The following is a 20,444-nucleotide window of genomic DNA, read 5'->3' as shown; positions in this document are numbered from 1 at the left end:
GTTCCTCTGCTGTGTGCTCTCTGTGGATGATCACGTGATGTCCACAGTGTGAACCCTATTAGCCTCTGCATTTTAAAAATGTCTCACTCGTTGTTTGTTTGATGCTTGTTCACCTTACTATTGTGTTACTTGACTTCTGAGGAGATTGTAGTTTTTGTTTATTACTCTTCTTCCATTCTTTGTCACTTCTGTTTCCAAAATAAAATTTTCTTTTTGTATTTGCTTCTGTAACACTACACTGTTCTTCTCAAGTATGTAGAGTCCTTTGGGCCTGCATATTTAAGGAAATAGGAACACAAAGGCTGGCAGTAAATGCTGTGCACTTGGGGAACACTAGTTAGATGTAACTGATAGACTTTGGGCTACCATGTTTGCCCAGAGAGCTTGTCACTAGGCAGAGTCACGATGTGCCACTTAGCACCAAGACCCAAAGTATCTTTCTGTCTTTTTAGGGGTTTTGCTTAGTTTTGTTGTGGCTTGAAAGTATCCTGTAGGCCCATCTGAACATGTCATCTCCTACTGGGAACGTGTTTCTCATTGCCACCCTGACTGTTGGCACCTGGCTTGCTCTCGGGCTGTCGTGCCTTCCCCACCACAATGGTTGTAACCCTTGGAATGGTAAGATTAAACTGTACCTTCCTTGACTTGGTCAAGCAACAAAAAAAGTTCCTAATAACATTTGTTTAAGTATTACAGCTATGTAATTCATTAGCTGGTTCATCTGAGAGAAATGGTTGTCTATTGATAATTCTGTTAAGGGTAGAGTATATTTTCAGTTGACTTTCTTGTCTTAGACCTACTTTAAATTGAGTGTTTTCCAAATTATTGATTTATTGAGTTTGAGTTGCCAGAGTTCTGTTTATAAGATAGGTTTCCTTCTTGGATGAAGTCTCTGTTCTCTTCCTTCCCACATCAATCCTTCTTCTCTCACAAAGTAAACTCATTGATGACTGCCTTGCTTTTTTATTAATGATATCTACTTCTGTATGGACCGTTTAATATGCAATGGGCTGTGTTTGATATTAGCAAGGTGCTTTGTTTCTCTCAATGGCTTCATATCTTGCTAAAATGGTTGAAAACAAATCAGATAAAAAGGCATTTCAACTATTTGCGAGTGCATATGTCCAAATGAATGTAATAGCTTATGGTAGCCACCTTTGTGTCAGTCTCTTTGTACCCAAGAGCTGCGGATGCCATTTAGAGGGTGCTGCATCTCTTATCAGGTGTTAGTTATTATTAAGTTATCTAGCAAGAGAAATTGTACACATACTTTCTGTGTTTTCTGAAGTGGCTACATTTTCCAGACTCTTGAAAAACTATTTGGGGGAGGAGAAGCATCAAGTTCCAAGTATTTTAATTTGGGGTAAGCAGAGTTGGTATAAAACATAAAATATTTTATGTCTGACCTCCAGTAAGGACTTCCACCATAGCCCCAAGTCTTGGGAACTCTCCAGAGTGGGGAGGAGCAGAGAAACTGCAAAATTACATCTTTTGTCCTAAGTTTTTAGCCAGAGGAGAGTAGAGAGGACTATGGAAGGGGGGCCAAGGAGGGGCAATGGAGTAGACTGATACATGTTGGATGCCAGCTTCAGCCTAAGCCCTTACGTCCCAGAAATGACAGGAGCAGAGTTTATCTTGATTTGCAGCTCTCCCATATGGGAATCTCCTTTGTACTCTGACAGATGGCTTCTCAGCCTCTTCCTAAATAGTTTAAATATTTTCAGTGATAGGAAACTCATTCCTCTGTAAATTGTCTTTCCCATTTCAGCAGAATTAAGCTAGAATTAGGTTAGAATTGGGCTGTAAATGGTATTCATTAACTTTGGTTATTGAAGCCTGACTATTTAGATCATCTTTTTAAAAGTTTTCTCGGTCATTTTAGGCTAAAAAGGAGCAGTTCCTTCTGTCATTATTTAAACCTTTGCCATTCTAAGTAACTTCCTGGTGGTTCCTAAATTTCATTGTTTCTTAACAAAACAAAACAGAAAAGCACCATCTCCAGTTAAATAATTAAAGTATAACATACATATTAAAGTGTGTAGCTCATAAGTGTGTATGAATCTCTGTATTTCATAAACTACTCACAAATGAGGTCGTGACCCTGAATAAGAATGCGGATGTCATGGACAGCAAACAACCCTATTTATGCCCCTTCAGTCATAGCTGTCCCACTTCCCAGGAGTCACAGCTCACGCTCTGCCGAGATTGCCATTCCACACAGTCGCTCTCACACTACTACAGTTATAAATACAGTAGTCCTTTCCACATTCTCGAACCCCATGCTTTGTTTGGAAGAATCACCATGTTACTGAATGCAGGTGTGGTGCGCATGATTTCATTTGTTGAGGGTTTTTATTTTCCTTTTGATGGTGAAGAGAAAAACGGAATCTTAAGGTAAATCCATTTTTTTCTTTGTGGCTAGAACATTTCCTATCCCACTGAAGGCACATTTGCTGTCTCAGATCACTGATCTGTGCTCCTTTCGTGCCATATGCACCATTGGGATGTATATCTACCTGAGATGGTTCAGGAAATATATGGTGTGAAACAGGAATCATGACAAACCAAGAGGCTGAACATCTCTGCAGGATGTCAGACAGGTATAGCTATGTGAAATTGGATTTTGAAACAGAAAGTCTAGGTAGAAGTTGAAACTTAAGTTTCTCGTGTCCACATTCTACTTAACCCTGTGTGTTCACATGCTCAGTTGTGGCCATAGGCCGAGGAGAATCATTCTGGTTAAAGCCAGCAGCTTTGATTATGTTGTCCCAAACTCGACTTGGTACTTGGTGCTTCCTCGGTATTCTACAGTGCAATGCTATTGAATTGACTGTGTTATACCTTCTAATAATCCGGATATTATTTTACGTAGTATATTCTGTGATTATAGCCATTGTTTCTATTACATTATGCTACACTGCAACTAAAGTGTCGTTTCAAGTAAGAATTATATCAGACCCTATATAAATGATTAAAAAGCCATGTTCTTTTGTTATGGTCCAGTGGAATTAATTAGAAAGCTAGAATTTGCATTTGTCCCTAGCTGTGCACGCAGTACCAGAAAGTTTGATCAGCAAGTGACTGACAGTCAGGGCTGGGCACTCTAGACTTATCCCTCTCAGCATCCCTGTTCACAGAAGCTTAGATTCTTCTCAGAGTAAGTCACCTCCAGAGTAGATTTGTTTTACCTCTGTGTAAAAGACTATCCAAAGGGTAATGTGCTGTATGTCCACATGTCATACTTGAGCCATGTCTACTCTGAGAGAAGAAAAGATTTATGTAGAGCGGCATTCATAGACAAATCTAAAAGGAAACAACCAGCAAACTCCAGCCGAAGTATTCACTGATTCCAACTGCAATTACACTTTCCTTCAAGGGGCTCTTTGGTGTGCTAAAGGCATGATGTGAACTGTGGATCTCTGTCCTCTCCTGTCATATCTGTTGCTAGGCCAGTCCTTTGTATTTCCACTGAACATACAGTTCTTTGCTTTGTGTGTTACTCACGTCCAGTGTAGATCCTGGGGTTATGCTCTTCCTTATGACACCTGTGGGCCACCCCAGGATGCTGCTCAGTTTCTCCTCAGCAGCAGTGCCGCCACGCGGGTCTTTGTTATGTGTTTTACACTCCCATCCTGTGAACAATTTTTCCCCTCTGACCCACTGGTGAGAATGCTAGACTAGAGTGTGGAGACTTGCTGGAGTTAAGCCATGTTGTTTGTTAACCAAAGGATCTAAAATGTAATATCCAATCACTTTTGGTAATGTATGTGCATTTTAAAATTGTCTACAAAATTGGAATCATTGGAGACAATGAATTCAAACACACAATAACATCGAGTATATATTCAAAACTCTCTTGGTTGTACTTCATGATTGCATCATTGCCAATTGTGTATAAAACGAGGCCCCAGTAGTCTTCGTCTTGCAGGCTACTCCTGTTACTTCCTCAGGAAATCTTTCAGGTCTGAAACTTGTTTTTCAGGTGCAAGCGTTCATTTATTCCTCAAGCACTACCAATAGTGTTTTTATAAGGCATGCGACCAAGTCATAATGTGTGCTTTAAGCAATGAAGTAATGAGAGTTGTTGACTATCAGTAGGAAACTTGGATGCTATACAGTTGATTTTGGGGTATGAGGAAAAAAAAACCAAAAAGCTACAGCTCACTACATCTCAAAGGGAAAACTTAAAAATCTATGAATAATAAACAGAGGAAATATTTTTAAAAGGCAGGGTGTCAAATACTTATGACATCAGTTTAATATATATGATCTGCACTTATATATAGCACATTACCAACCATTGAAGAGACCTTGGCCACTGAATGAGGGTGATAGTTTTGAAAGACTGAGTGGTATTGAAGCAGTTGCTGAAGTAGAGTGGGCACAGATATTCTTTCCTTCCACTGGGTATACAGAACTTTCCCCCACCTGTTTAATTTTCCTTAAACAAACATATTATCTGATATAAGTAATCCAAAGTAAATGTTCTCTTCCCACACATGAATGAAACCCCGTCTTACCACCCCTTCACTTAGTCCTGGAGATTCTGATGTAGCTTGGGCTCTTATATCATAGCATGTCACTCTTGGAACCACTTCAGTGAGTGCCCAGAATTCTATTCAAACATCTAACCAGCTTCTGTTTAAGGCTGCTTTCTCCCTTGACAGAAGACGTTTATTTCCACATGCAAGAATAGTGTAATACAGACGAGAATCCCTGTGCTGGTGAAGCTTTCTATGAGAAATCAGCTGCTGTCTTAAAGTCGTTGTTAGGTACCCAAAATGGCAAACCTAAAAAATGTTTCATCAAGTCTTGTACCATGGCCCTCATGAAAATTCTTTGCTACTGTATTTGTTTCCTGATAATTAGATACAGACTTATGCTATGCTATGGATAACAGGCCTTGCAGTTATATCTCAGATTCATGGTACTTTGAGAAGACTTTAGGGGAAGCCTCTGTTCTGTGTTTTAGGTGTTGGGTGACAGTGATGATGACAGCCACTTAGTGACCTATAGGATGCCTTAAACAATTCATCGTGATGTGCACAGTGGGGCTTCTCTATTTAATGAATGCTCAGCAAATATTAGATAGTAAGACACGCTAGATTATTATATGAAATAGTAACTTCCACAAGAAAAATTAGATGAAGTTTTGAAATGTTGTTACTTTTAGTTTATAGCGGATGAAGTTGAAGCTCAAAACATGTGCTGGAGCTTTCCGTCCATCCTGTCTGGAGCCTTCTGTCCATCCTGACTTTCCTCTATGTAAAATTGGAGTGCTAGGATTTTAATCTTATTGTCTAATTACTTGACATTATTAAAATTTTGAGCTTCTGTGATGTACATTTGTCTAAATGTTGAATATAACTGATTTACATATTTAAAATGTTTCCTTATATAACAAATTGTCCTTGAACACACATGTCATGTGTTTATGTCTTCTCATGGCTCTGACCTAAAATTTCATTTGATTGAAAAAGATTCCAAAGTCAAATTGGATGAGAACATGATCTTGACTCTGAAACAGATAAAGCTACACTGGATGAAAGTGAAGGAATGAAAGACATGTTAGGAAACACTCATGGTTTTAGACTCTCTTATTTGTTAATCACTAATTTTTGCTCATTGCAATCTAATTATAAATTAAGTAGTGTTTACATTAAAAAATTATCTGTATATAACTTAGGAAAGTGGCTCTGTTAGTAGGACTAAATGGCAGCCTACAGAGTGGGAAAAGAGGTTTACTAACTTCACATCGAATAAGACAGCTAATTTCTAAAATATATAAAGAACTTGAGAAACTAGACATCAGCCAAATAATCCAAATTAAAAAATGGGGTTCAAGTCTAAACAGAGATTCTCAACAGAGGGCTCTCAATGGCCTAGAATCACGTAAAGAAGTGTCCAACATTCCTAGTTATCAAGGAGATGAGAGTCCATCTTCCGCATGTCAGAACTGCTAAGATCAAACACACAAGTGACAGCTCATGCAGGCAAGCATGTGGAGGAAGGGGAACATTCATCTATTGCTGGTATGAATGTCAACTTACACAGCCACTTTGGAAATCAATATGGTGGTTTCTCAGAAAATTGGAAATTGTTCTACGTTAAAACCAGCTATATCATCCCTGGGCTTCACCATAGGACAAGGACACCTGCTTAACTATGTACATAGCAGCTTTATTCACAGAAGCCAGAAACTAGAAACAACCCAGATGTCCTTCAACCAAAGAATGGAAACTGGAACATTTACACAGTGGAGTATTACTCAGCTGTTTTAAAAAATAACCATGAAATTTGAAGCCAAATGAATGGAACTCGAAAAAAATCATCCTGTGTGAGATGACTCAACCCCAAAAAGACAAACATAGTATGTACTCACTTAGAAGTGGATATTAGCTGTAAGTTTGTTCATGCTACAATCCCACAGACAGAGATGCTCAAGGGAAACACATAAACTTCCCTGGAAACAGGAACTAGACTAGATACCATGGGTTGACTGGGGTAGGTTAGGATGGAGACAGGAGGGATTAGGTGGGGGAAGGAAAGAGTACTGGGAGAGACACTAGAATTAGGGGGCATCTCTGGAATGTGTTATTTTTCCAAAATATTGATATTTTATTGTAGTTATCCTATACACAAAGTTTTTCTTTCCATTTGTTGAAAAAGTGTTTTATATCGATCAATGAAATTTTATAGTTCTCTTCATGCATCTAAAATTTAAACATTTAAAAAAAGACACCATATTACAGATACCCAGGTCCCCAACATTTTATAGGCTCTGCTATAAGAAGTGAAATTCACATGTCTGTGTTTATGTGCATGAGTTTGTGTCAGTGTGTGGATGTACTCTGTTAAAAGAGAATATCCAAGATCACATTATTAATGATATATGAGTTTATAAAAAACCTACCCTTAGGTAATTAAAGACAGGAAAGTTGGAATATATTTTAATAAATATTAAATCCCAATCAGTAGATTCCACTCTGCCTTTGATTAATCAGTTACTGGATCAAAGACACATCAACCATTATATTTATAATAAGCCTTTATTGGCACTATGCTGGGGAGATATGTGCCTTCTATGTTGTATTAATATTTACTATCAATAACCCAAGTTATGACCTACTATGTTTCATCTGGGCTTCTGTTAACTACAATTGGACAGCCCTCATGGCCATGGTTTCTTGACCCTTAACCAGTGGTGTTTTCCAGGAGCCCAAGACCCCACCTATCTCTCTTCTGCTTAGCAGTTGATTGTAGCTATCTTTATGCACCAATCAAGGATAACTTGGGGGTCAAGGTTTCATTGCATCACTTGGGTATATTATGTCATTTGGGCACATGCGGACTCTCACATCTCTGGAGGCAACCAGGCCTTGGTGGATAATATTTAGCATTACAATTCAAGCAAAAGATCAAACATCAACAGGGTTGAGATAGAAACTTGAGTCATCTGGGAAGCTTCCAGGAATCTAAGAAGATGACCCTACCTAAGACTCTTAGTGAGGGGGATATGGAACCGATCTCTTGAAACAGGCAAGACTTTTAGTGGAGGGATTGGGACAACAACCCTATAAAATTAATTATTTTTATATAAGTGTAACCAGATGATTAATCTGTTATCTGTACTTTTCTTTCTTTGCTAGTCTCCAATAACCACATAGAGAAACTAAAATTTATTTCAAGTTGCACCTAGGTAGCTAAGCAGTTAAATGATCTATCTTAACCTCTGTGCTACTCTGGCTACCTCCTAGCCCTATCCCATGACATTCAAATATTGTTATTGTCTTTCTGGACCCTCCCTCCCTCATGCCAATCTGAATCTCCACCCTCTCCTCCTCCTGGCTGACTAAAGCTTCTACTCTATTCTCTCTTTTGCCCAGCCATTGGATGATCAAATGACTACAGAAAAATAATGTTCACTTAATAAGCAAACATGAAAAGAAAATTTTCTATTGTCCTTAGATTTAGGGATTATGAAACCTGGATTTTTCTTGTTAAAGCCATTATCCTCAGACTAATCACAATTATTTCCTTCAGGTGTTTGCCTGAGCAGGCCTAAAGGGATGGTTTAGTGGTTAAGAGCACCACTTCTCCAGAAGAGCTGGATTCAGTTCCCATCATTCACTAGCTAGCTCAAAACTGTAATTCCAGTTCCAGGGAGTCAAGTGTTTGCATCTGGCCTCAAGCATAGACGTTCACTGTGCTGCACAGATATGTATGCAGGTAAACATGGACACCCACTAAGACAGGGCGAAGAGCAGGAGAAGGAGAGAGAGGTTGGTCTAAGTAAGTAATGGTTAAGGTGAAGGCAAAAGTGGCAGTGGCAGTGGCAGTGGCGAAGGCGATGATGACAAAACTTCATAGTTGAAAAAACAGAATTTTCTGGGAAGGAAATAACATTTAGTTATCAAAAATGTGAGGAACCAAAAGTGTTTATAGAAAATTATAAAGTTGGAGGGCAAAGAATGCAAACTAGTGAACCACTGACCAAGGATACACCACACCCAGTACCGGTTTGGCCAGCTGGCTCTAAAAGAATTGGATGTGCCCTTAACTTAATATACGACCTCAAGGAACCTTGGGAAATAGTTTAGTGTCCCACTCTCTTGTCACATTTTGACTTATGGCACCAAGTCATGCCAGTTGAAACTGAAGATGTCACTTATGAAATCCCAGAGCAGGAATTGATTTACCTACCTTCCAAAGTACAGCCTTGGTACAGGCCGAAGAAAAGCCTTCTTTTAAGCAGTCTCTAGAAAGAAGCATGAATGAATATGGTGCCTGGGCAAGTGGCTCACAGTCAGTTTCATCAGACACATAAAAAGATGCATGACTCAGAGGCACAGTTAACTCATTAGGGTCAGAATTCCAAAGCAAAGACCAGTGTGTGTCGAGGTGAATGCAGGGACAGTCGTTGAACACTAAAGCATGGTGAAGGGCACATCACATTAATTCAGAGACAACGCTTGAACATTGAAACGTTGACGGTGTGCACATCATATTGCACATTGCAAAGGTAGGCGCTCTTGCTGTTCATGACCTTGGCTCAAACACTTGCCCTACAGATCTGTTTAATAATGGAAGGAAACTTCTATCATTAGAATGATGAGAGGGAGGATGAAGCAGAGAATTTAGAACTGACTAAACATTGTCGAGTTAAAAAAAAATGGAACTGAGTTCATTTTACGTTGGCATAATCATGTGTTTTGCCACCAGTGAAAAAGGCTCCCAGGTAAGTTACAGAGAACGTCTTGAAGATAGTTTTCATACCACAGGTCTGTAAAATGCCTACCTCAACTAAAAGAGAAATGGCCGCCATTGTACTTGAGGTCGCACTGGGACAGTTCCCGCATACTTTGGAGAGCAGGGGTGCGATGCTTTCTGTGGAGAGCATGCCTCCATGCTGATGTGGTTTTCTCCCAGGCATTTCCCTTCCAACCAGAAGCAAGCTATGAATGTCTGCAACTTCATTTTCCCAAAGCAAAAGCAGCCTACTGGGAGGAGAAGGGAAAATGCCAGAAATGATTTTTCCTAAAGTGTTTTTTGCAATAATCATTTTTCCTTAAACATAAAAGAAATTACACCCATACATCTTGCTCTGACTACAGACTGGAAAACTGAAAGCGTAGAGTATACAGCCAAGAGGAAATGGTGGTGACGTGCTCCCTCCGACTTCACTGCATCTTTTCAAAGAAAAGGAACAGAAACAGATGACAGGAGTGTGTTTTCGAAAATGAGTTTGTAGCTTGTTGTATTTTATGTGACTTTAGCCCTAAAAGAAGACATGTATTTGAAAACAAAATAGTTTGTATGTCATTTAGTTAGTAATATTATTACGCCAGTCTCCTCTTTTTGCTTTAGATCTATTTCTTAGGAACTAATGTGTGAAACATCAGAGTCCCTGGCCCAGATTCACCTGGTTTTGATTATCATTTTAGCAATGCTTTAAATTGGCTGTTAAATGTATTTATTTACATGGTGTGCTTGTGGGTGTGCATGTGTGTGTGTGTGCATGTGTGGGTGTGCATGCGTGCATATCCATGCATGCACATGTAGTGGTCAGAGATGTACAGTGTGGATTCTCCTCTATCATTGTCTACTTTGTTTTGTATTTCTTATTGAACCAGGAGTTTATTGACTTTGCTAGACTGGCTGCCCAGCAGGACACCCAAGACTTTCTGTCTGTGACCCTCAGATCTGAGCTTATCAATGTATGCATCTTTACCCATTCTCATTTTTTTTATGTGTACAATCAGAGACTCATGATTACACAGCCAGCATTTTACCCTCTGAGACCTCTCTCCAGCACACCTGACTTTCATATTACCAGGAGGGTCTTGCCCTCTATGAGGACTCAGTGAGGTCTCAGCTATTCTTGCAAGTATGTCAATGAGTGAATGAGTGAGCGAGCTAGCGAGCGAGCGAGTGAATGCATGTATGGGTTAGGCAACAATAAATCCTAGTAACAGCTGTAAATGTTACTAGTGGGAGTCCTACTCTTCAGTCTCATTGCCTCACTCTGTGACTAATGGCATCTCATAAATAACTCCAGAAACATTCTCCATCCAAGATGAGTAGTCACCACTGCAGTGATAAACATCAATAACTCACACTGATGCAGAAGTCCAATATTTCTAGAAATTGAACTAAAAATCTTATTAAAATACTAATTTAGAAGGCCTTTTCCATTTTTACCTAATTGATTATTGTGCCTCTGGGTCTCAGCTTGCTTTTTCTATGCAACAATATATCAATTAGCATGTTATTTGTTCAAATAAATCTGCCCCGGTCTTTTTAAAGGCTGCATAATATTTACTCATACAAAAGCAATAACTTTTTAATCCACAAATTACTAATGAAAAATTCTCTTTTACTTCCACTGTTACAAAATTTAAAATAGTGTTTACTATGTGTGTTTTCCACTTGAGTGAGATTTATGTGACATGAGATTCTTGCGGATTTTCCACTTAATTTATGATAATTCTTGAATGGTTTTGAAAAGGACTGTTTGGAGTTCCGGGACTTGGTAAATAGAAGGCATGGAGTGAAGAACAGAAGGGAATAAAGTCCGGGTAGGTTTTACAGGAAAGTAATGGAACATAAAAGCCTCTTATAAATGTCATTTCCACCTGTCTTCTATTGTGTCTTTGGAAATCAGTTTAGATTTTACTTTCCTAGCAACAATGTTAAAAATAGCATATTAATTATTTTGTGGAGTATCCTTATGATATCCTAAATTATCAATCACACTAGAAGTGATTTTATCATTCATATAGGCAATAAAAAGACCATCAAAGATCTGTCTTGTTATTTAATGTATTATTTCTGCAGGAAAATGTCTAGATATTTAGCATTGTTTAAAGGAAGAAGGGGCAGGGATTGGGTTATGTTTATAGCCTCAGAACTAAGGAAGTTGAGGCAAAAGAACCACAACTTTGAGGTCAGTCATGGCTATTTAGCGAGACCCTGTAAAGCTGCATCAAAACCTACTCAATTAGAAACTTATAAATACATATAAAAGTGATTTAAATGAAGTTATCATATAATGAGGGAGACAGTGTTCCAACTAGTCATCATTTGTTACCAATTAAAACCACCAATAGGGGGAATCGGTTACGTCTTTTTGAGTTGCTGACCAAAGTGTTCCCATAGGACCCCAAAATTCCAGACTATGTTCAGTGTTACTAGTTACCTCCCATAACCTGCTGGTAAGACCCAGTTTCTGATGACACTGTATTCTCATGGCACAGGACATGGAGAAATAGAGGTGGATTCCAGCAGGAAACTTCCCCACTGCTGGCCAGTGTTCATAGTGCTGGAGGGTCCTAAGCACACCTCTAAAGTGGGAAGTTAATCATCATTTTACTCAGCTACAAATCCTGGAAGTTACCACAACAACTTGCCTACAAGATATAGTCCTCAGTCCTCTGGTGGGAGGAGGGCAAGTGAGATCAAGGTAATTTGATAAAGCCTCAAGACAGCATATTGTGTTATATTTACCTAAAATTATTACACATGTTATCTCCCCCACCCCGTGTGTGTGTGTGTGTGTGTGTGTGTGTGTGTGTTTGCATGTGTGCAAAATAAATTAAGGTTAGAAAAATATGCTCTTTAGGGCAACAGTGACACAAATGTTGTAGGATTAATCAATGACTTTTGGATTGGATTCGAGGCCTGCTGCATGAGATGGAACCCAATATACTGCTGTTGATTAAGGCAAAAACCTGAGAGTAGCACGTGGGCCTTAGGGGAAAGCTTACTACTATTATTCTGCTAAGAAGGTACAGTCCACTGCATCACTTGACCCTCATCTGAGAAGTTTCTTCTCATGTCTTAACACAGAGACACAATGTAGATAATGTGCACAACGTTTGAGACTTTGGAGCACCTAAGTAGGATGTCTTTATCAAACCTTCGCTCAAGACTCAGAGGTCACTGTGGAATTGGAGGACAAGTCGTGAGAGCCAGAGATGACAGACAGGGCTGTAAGGACACATCAGTGCACACTGTAGCCGATGTCCATAGGAACTACAGACTGCGGTAACGTGCAAAGATCTGCACAGTGCAAACCAGACAAAATCCCAGCTCAGAGAAAGGGAAATGGACACAAAGTCCCACCCCTATCCAAAAATTATTTGCAACTGAGAGCTGCTGTGAGAGGGAAAATCAATTTAATGGGGAAAAACACACTGAATAAATCAATCATACTTCAGGGCAGGACTTATGCCCAGGTGTTGCTAGTTGGCCATGACAAAAGAGGCACCATGATTGGTTTTTGTTTTTGTTTTTTTTTTTCTCTTTAACTGCATTAATTTTCCATCCCGATTGCTGCCTTCTCCAGGTCCCCCCTCAAAGAGTCCCTCCTATCTCCTCCCCTTCTTCTCTGAGAGGGTGAGGGCCTCTGGGTATACCTCCACCCTGGACCATCAAGTCTCTGCAGGGTTAGGCACATCCTAACCACTGTGGCCAGACAAGGCAGCCCAGTTTGGGGAAAGGATTCCACAGACAGGTAACAGCTTTAGGGATAGTCCAGGCTTCAGTTGTTGGTGGGCCCACATGGAGATTGAGCCACACATCTGCTACATATGTGCAGGGGGCCTTGGTCTAGTCCATGTATGCTCTGGTTGGTGGTTCAGTTTCTGAGAGCCCCCAAGGGTCCAGGTTAGTCAACTCTGTTGGTCTTCCTGTGGAGTTGCCAACCCTTTCAGGACTTTCAATCCTTTCCCAGGACATGCGTGGCATGTTATGGATATTAGCCATGAAGACACCATAACCATGATTCACTCCATAGACCCAAAGAAGCTAAGCAAGAAGGAAGACTCAAGCAAGGATCTCACTTAGAAGGGAGGAATAAAATAGCCATAGGAGGCAGAGGGAGGGAGGGAATTGGGTGGGAGAGAGGAAGAGGAGGAGAATAGGGGGTAGGATCAGGTACATGTAGGGAGACAGAGAAGTTGGGGCCAGAGGGCCAGGAGAATGAGTAGAACTCTGCAGCTGGCTGGGGTACTGAGGTGGGGAGCATCTCTAGGAGGTGCCAGAGACCTGGGATGGGGAACCCTCATAGGAGTCTATGGGGTGACTTTAGCTGAGACTCATAGCAGTGGAATATGGAACCTTAAGAAGTCACCTCCTATAGCCAGACAGGACCCCAAGTTGAGGGATAAGGATACCAACTCACAAAACTTTCAACCCAAAATGTGTGCTGTCTAAAAGAAATTCAGGAACAGAGATGGAGCAGAGACTGAAGAAATGGCCACCACTAACTGGCCCAACTTGGACCCATTCCACGGGCAAGCACCAGTCCCTGACACTATTAATGAAATTCTGTTACGCTTGCAGACAGGAGTCTACCATAACGGTCCCCTGAGAGGTTCCAAGCAGTTGACTGAAACAGATTCAGATACTTAGAGTTAACCATTGGATGGAGCTCAGGGACTCCTATTAGAAAAACAAGGGGAAGTTGGGTGAGTAAAGCTGAGTGAGCTCTTGGAGGAGCTTGGTGAAGGGAAAGAATATGATCAAAACATACTCTATGGAGATATATATATATATTAACAGAGGGGAAGTAGGAGATGAAAAGAAAAGGGTTTTTAGCACCCAAACAAGAACAAATCAAAAACAGAAAGTGAGAAAAATGGAGAATGGGGGGTGTGGGAAAGGAGGGAGGGGCATTTTCCACCTGTGGAAAGGAAGGGTTGCAAGGGCAAACATGTGGGATAAGAATTGCTGTCCGACGACTGGTTTTATAATTGAAACTGCAAACAAGACTGGGAGATGTGTCCGGTGAGGTGAGGTAGGAAGGAGAAACCATGGTAATGAGTCTCTAATGATGGGCCAGCTTGGAAATTACACCAGAGCCCCACGGTAAAACAATATGAACATTCTGTGAAAAAGGTTGCTTTCATTTTGGGTCCAACATAAACAATTCATAATCAGATTTTTAATTGTTTTCATATAAGTTAATATATTAAGCTATTTTCATTCAAGATATCTTAATTCTACAGTAATTCATGGATGTCAAACAAATAATTTGGAAATACATTACAAACTTCTGGTCATACACTTATTTTTTCATTTCGCTCTCTCGTTTTTATACCTGTCTCTTGTTTGCTCAGACACTAGAAAGCACATTCATGAATGAACACCTGAAATCCAAGCAAAGAAGTTGCATGTTTATATCTATACTATTCATATGTCATACCGATCAGTGTGACCAGCGAATACATGCTTCTAGCATTACCAGAGAGCGACTGTCACACAGGCTGAAAGCAGGAGGGCTCACTAACATATGAGTGCACCTCGCATGGATCTCCTCACTTAATTTATTGATGCTAAAGCGACAGGAGTCTGATGTTGCTCACAGGGCAAGGGAACTAACAGAAAGTTCTGCTCATGGAAAACTCTCTTCTACAAGTTAGAAAAACATGCTGGCTCCATTCTGCACATACATTCCACATGAAGGCTGCTTGCTACTGTTTCCCGAATTACTCACTGGTTTGATGAATGGCAGTTGCAATAGTGTTTTTATTGCAATGTATAGATGTTGATATTTTCCATAATTTTCTTGGAGTAAGTAGAGGACTTTCATGTTGAAAAAATTCATTTTGGATGTAGTAAGAAAAAAAAACCCTTAGATTTCTACTTTTGAGAGTTCTATATGCAACTTACATTTTATTCCTACTTTTTAGAGTTAGTTTGTTTAAGGAACCTGTCTCCCTTAGCATTGGTAGAGAACAGATGTTAACAACTGGATGGAACTGGGAGGTTTAATGAGAAAAATAGTTAAAGACAGCAGTGTTGCAGAGGGCGAGCAGTGGGTTAGAACGGAGAACAGTGAACCTCACGGTGTGTTGTGTGTGCAAAGAGATGAAGAAATCAGACGAAATGGAGAAAGTGTCGTGTGAAACACTTCATACGGGCCGAGGGCTGCCCACACTTAAATATGATTTAATTGTGTATTTAGGCAATCTTAGTTTCCAAGACTGTACCTAGGACCCAGACTAAAGCACTGAGTATGGATTATCCCCCTCGAAAAATTTCCAAGGACTTTAATATACATATGCCTGATATTTGAATTCTGTGCTGTATTCCCAGTCATAAGTTTTTAAAAAATAATTCACATCATGTTAAAAATGTTACGTTTTCAAGTAGGACATTAGGACATTAGCCTTGTGCGTTTTTATACAAGCAAATTAACATACAATGTAAATAAGTTTCACAGCATCAAAGGGATTTTATTAGTTGTTATTTCGCTGATTAAAGGATCCTGATGATGATATTACAATGCTCATGCGAATATGTTTAAGATCTGGACATTATGCTAAGAGAAAGACACTCTATAGGAGGTGGAGAGCTGTCCTCGTGAAGATAACGGAGGTTTGGTTTCTGTAACTCACTGAAGAGGAAAGAGCTTTTGAGCTCTGTGAGTTCCGGAGGGCTTGTTTAACCTGATGAGTTTTAAACAATCGAGTGTGACAAGTGCAAATGCCATTTTCCTTAGTTTTCCTATCGTCCAGTGCAAAAATGGACTACGCAGTGATGTTTTACACAACATAGTTATTAGTGTTTGCACCTTTTCCCCATTTTTAAAATTATTAATTTATTTTTATTGGATATTTTATGTATTTACATTTCAAATGTTATCCCCTTCCCCCCCATCATCCCCCACACTTCTATGAAGATGCTCGCACTCCCACCCACCCACTCCCACCTCAACACCCTGGCATTCCCCTACGCTGGGGAAACGAGCCTTCACAGGACCAAGGGCCTCCCCTCCCATTGATGCCAGACAATGCCATCCTCTGCTACATATGAGGCTGGAGCCATGGGTCCCTCCATGTGTACTCTTGCAATGGTAGTTTAGTCCCTGTGAGCTCTTTGGGGTCTCGTTGGTTAATATTGTTGTTCTTACTATGCGGTTGCAAACTCCTTCAGCTTCTTCAATCCTTTCTCTAACTCCTCCATTGGGGTCCCTGTATTCAGTCCGATGGTTAGCTGCAACTGTCCTCATCTGTATCAGTAAAGCTCTGGCAGAGCCTCTCAGGGGACACCCATATCTGTCCCCTGTCAGCAGGCACTTCTTGGCATCAGCAATAGTGACTGGGTTTGGTGGCTGCATATGGGATGGATCCCCAGGTGGGGCAGTCTCTGGATGGCCTTTTCTTCAGTCCCCGCTCTACTCTTTGTGCCTGGATTTCCTCCCTTGAGTATTTTACTCTCCCTTCTGAGAAGGACTAAAGCGTCCACACTTTGGTCTTCCTTCTTCTTCAGCTTCATATGACCTGTGAATTGCTTCTTGGGTATTCTAAACTTTTGGGCTAATATCAATTTATCAGTGAGGGGATATCATGTGTGTTCTTTTGTGATTGGGTTACATCACTCAGGATGATATTTTCTAGTTCCACCCATTTGCCTATGAATTTCATAAAGTCATTGTTTTTGATAGCTGAGTAATATTCCATTGTGTAGATGTACCACATTTTCTGTATCTATTCCTCTGTTGAAGGTCATCTGGGTTCTTTCCAGCTTCTGGCTATTATAAATAAGGCTGCTATGAACATAGTGGAGCACGTGTTATTGTTATATGTTGGGGCATCTTTCCAGTATATGCTCAAGAGAGGTATAGCTGGTCCTCAGGTAGTGCAATGTCCAAGTTTCTGAGGAACCTCCAGACTGATTTCCAGAATGGTTGTACCAGCTTGCAATCCCACTAACAACAGAGGAGTGTTCCTCTTTCTCCACATCCTTGTCAGCAGCTTGTCACCCGAGTTCTTGATCTTAGCCATTCTGACTGGTGTGAGGTGGACTCTCAGGTTGTTTTGATTTAAATTTCCCTGATGACTTTTGACACTTACAGAACTACCTTATTTTCTCCCTTCCTTGATTCCTTGATCCATTCTTCCCTCCCTCCCTCTCTTTCCATCCCTCCTTCCCTCTCTCCCTATCTTTGCATCTACCCTGCCCTCCCTTCCTCCCACCCTCCCTCCCTCTGTCTACCAAAGGCTTAGGATTACAGGATTACTCACCAGCCTACAATTTCCTTTTTACTTGTATCTATGTTTTTCTTAGTTTTCCATTGATAAATGGCCCACCTATAAATTTGAACTTTTATATACCACATTGTATTAGTTTCTGAGCTCATGTTCCTAATGGAATTTATAAGGGGAAACAATCATTTACCCAAGTAGTCCATGAACAACTCTCAAAATGATAGAAGGAAATGAAGACTAAATCTTACTGTGTTTGGGAAAAAATAATTGTGCTTTAATAGTTCTGTCCTTCTGCATGGAAATCATATGTGGGCACTGTTTTACCTGTAGAAAATTTCTCAGGATACTTTAAATGACTAAATAATGTCCATTAGGGTCTACAACCTGCTGAGGAAGTTTATATACTTATCCTTGTACTTTGAGGTGGTTTTATTAGTGATGCTTTTCCAATTCCTCTGTTTCTTCTGTTTTGTTTTCCTAATTATATTCACAAGTTTTTAAATTTAATATAGGACCTAATAGAAATAAATGGCCCCAAGGAAGAGAAGAGGGAATTATTTTATTAATTACTTTCCCTGATGCTATTACCAAATACCTGCCAGGAACTCTCAGAGGAACGAATCCTTGTGTTTGCTCGTGGTTTCAGGGGGTTCGGTTTGTACAGCAGGGAGGGCTGGCAGAGCAGCACCTTTCACATGGTGGAAGGCCAGGAGTCGGACATATGGGGAGGCATGTCCGTTTTCCTGACTTTCCCCAGGGAAAGTTTCTGTCTGCATTCAGAGGTGTCTCCTGCTTTAGCTAATCACCTCTGCAAACATCCTCAAGGATCCCCCAGCACTGTGGCTCCTCGTCACTAGGCCGTCTTAAATGCAGCCGAGTTGACCGTGCAGATTAGCCGTTGGCCTGCCTTGGCTCACGTTGCATATTTCTGGAGTCAATGTCAATGTCAGTGCTTTCCTTATTCATTCAGGGACCTTCCAGATAAGATTCATTCAGGGACCTTCCAGATAAGATTCATAGGAAATGAAAAGGTTGGAGCTGGAGAGCGGGCTCGGAGGCTAAGAGCACTGACTACTTTCCAGAGAACGTAGATTCAAATTCCAGCATTCATGCGGAAGCTCACGGCCTTCTGTAAATCTAGTTCCATGGGAGTCTCCTGTCTTGTCACGGACAGACATGCTAGCAAAACACCTCCACACATAAAAAGTTAAAAACATAATCTCAAAAGAAAAGAGTTAACTGAAACAAAAGTGCTATGTAAATTACTCATTGTGTAGAAATAACCACATTTACTTTCTCCTCCCTGTTTATGTGCCCCTCTTATGATACTCATGTACTAGGAATTTCTGCTTACAACTGGTCTTGTAGTTTTCTTAGGCGGAGTACCTAAAAATGGTTGTACAGCACGCATGTTGGTTTCGAAAGTAGGTTTCAGGTTTTAATCAAACTGGACCAATAGCTAAAGAATCTGTTGGGATCTCAAATGCAAACCTGTGGTTCCTCTTCACTGGTAATAAGACAGGCTTTTCATACCCAGATCACTATCTCCGAGTTTGTTATTAGCCCAGAAACATGCTGTCAGGGGGGTTTCATCAGCCATGTTCCGGGTGGCCTGGAACCGTGCTGCGGTTTACAGCTGGGGGATGGGCGCATCACGCTGTATTCTCACTAAGATGTCCCATCAAGCAAATGCCAGTCAATGGGTCCCCAGCCTCCTTCAGAGCACACTGTAAATCTTTGTAACTTCGTGGCCATGGTGGAATGGTAAGCAGCAGGGCCATGTGACTCAACTCCCTGGAGAGAGTCGTGATTCCTGTCAGGCACATCTGCCCTCATTCATCAGACTGAAGCTTTCATCTCCTTTTAAAGTCATGGCCTTTCAAGCAAGGGTGAAATTACACCTGTCAGTAATGAATGTCCCCAGTGCTCTCTGTCATTCCATCATTCCACAAAAAGAAATTAAAAGGAACTAGATAGTCTGTTCCATATGCAGTTAGCCAGTGTTTGCCCCTCCTCTACAGCACTTTTCAATACCTTCTGTCTCTATAACTGTGCAGACTTTTAAACTATTCAGTAAGTGTGAGGACATATGGGCATGATGGGAAAGTTAGCCTCCATGTGAGGGGCCCATTATATTTAATAACTGCATAAGACTTACTTGACTAAAGACTTAACACTATACACAATCTCCAACGGAAATCTCCAGTGCCCTTTAGCATACTTGTTCTGTTTATTTTTTCTGTGTTACACTCTGATAACTTCATGGTTGCCCAGAACACCATACACCTGTGCAGCCACTGTTTTATTTACATAGAGAACAAAGTTAATCTTTTATCAAACCCAGGCCACACCTGGGTCAGGACATTAGCAGGAAGCTGAGTTCAAGTCAAAATTACTCCTTTTTTGGACTGGTACTTGAACACCATTGAGCAAATTCTCTTTGAATGATTTGAGGACTCGCCATGGTGAGCCCCCAAAGTCAATGACAGGAAGGCAGCAGAAGGACTTAAGGCAGTGTGTATTGATACAGCCATCCAACTGGGTAGGGCCAACCCAAGAAACCGGAATGAATTTCACCTTTACTGCCCATCCTAGCCATCATCCCCAACAGAAGACTCTCTAATCGGGTTGATGTACCTAACTTTCAGAGCACATATTTGATCACTGTCCCACAACTGAACTAAATGAGTCAGTGAAAAATTAAAAATAATTCATGACACTCATGTTCTGAAAAGTTGAAACTTAGATCTTCTGCAGTGTATCAAGCGCTCTTATGATGCGGCATCCCGTTGGCCTCTTCATACTTTTCCCTTCCCATCCTCCCAGTTAACTGAAAGGCAGAGCCTAAATCTTTATTGCAGTTGAATTCACGGATTACTATTATTAATATTGTTTTACAAAATCTACAATCAGCTTGTGAAATGAATTTTCTTCATTCTTTTTAAAATA

The 20,444-nt window shown here is 40.5% G+C and overlaps 1 protein-coding gene across 5 annotated transcripts in view; it reads left to right on the top strand.

Moving 5' to 3' along the window:
* Cfap299 (cilia and flagella associated protein 299) overlaps positions 1-20,444 on the top strand; it is a 474,580-nt gene that overhangs the window by 191,568 nt on the left and 262,568 nt on the right. The window lies entirely within an intron of this gene.

The sequence above is a fragment of the Rattus norvegicus genome, chromosome 14 (genome assembly GCF_021556685.1).
Source record: "Rattus norvegicus strain SHRSP/BbbUtx chromosome 14, alternate assembly SHRSP_T2T, whole genome shotgun sequence".
NCBI classification, from domain to species: domain Eukaryota; kingdom Metazoa; phylum Chordata; class Mammalia; order Rodentia; family Muridae; genus Rattus; species Rattus norvegicus.
This window is presented reverse-complemented; position numbering and strand designations above follow the sequence as displayed.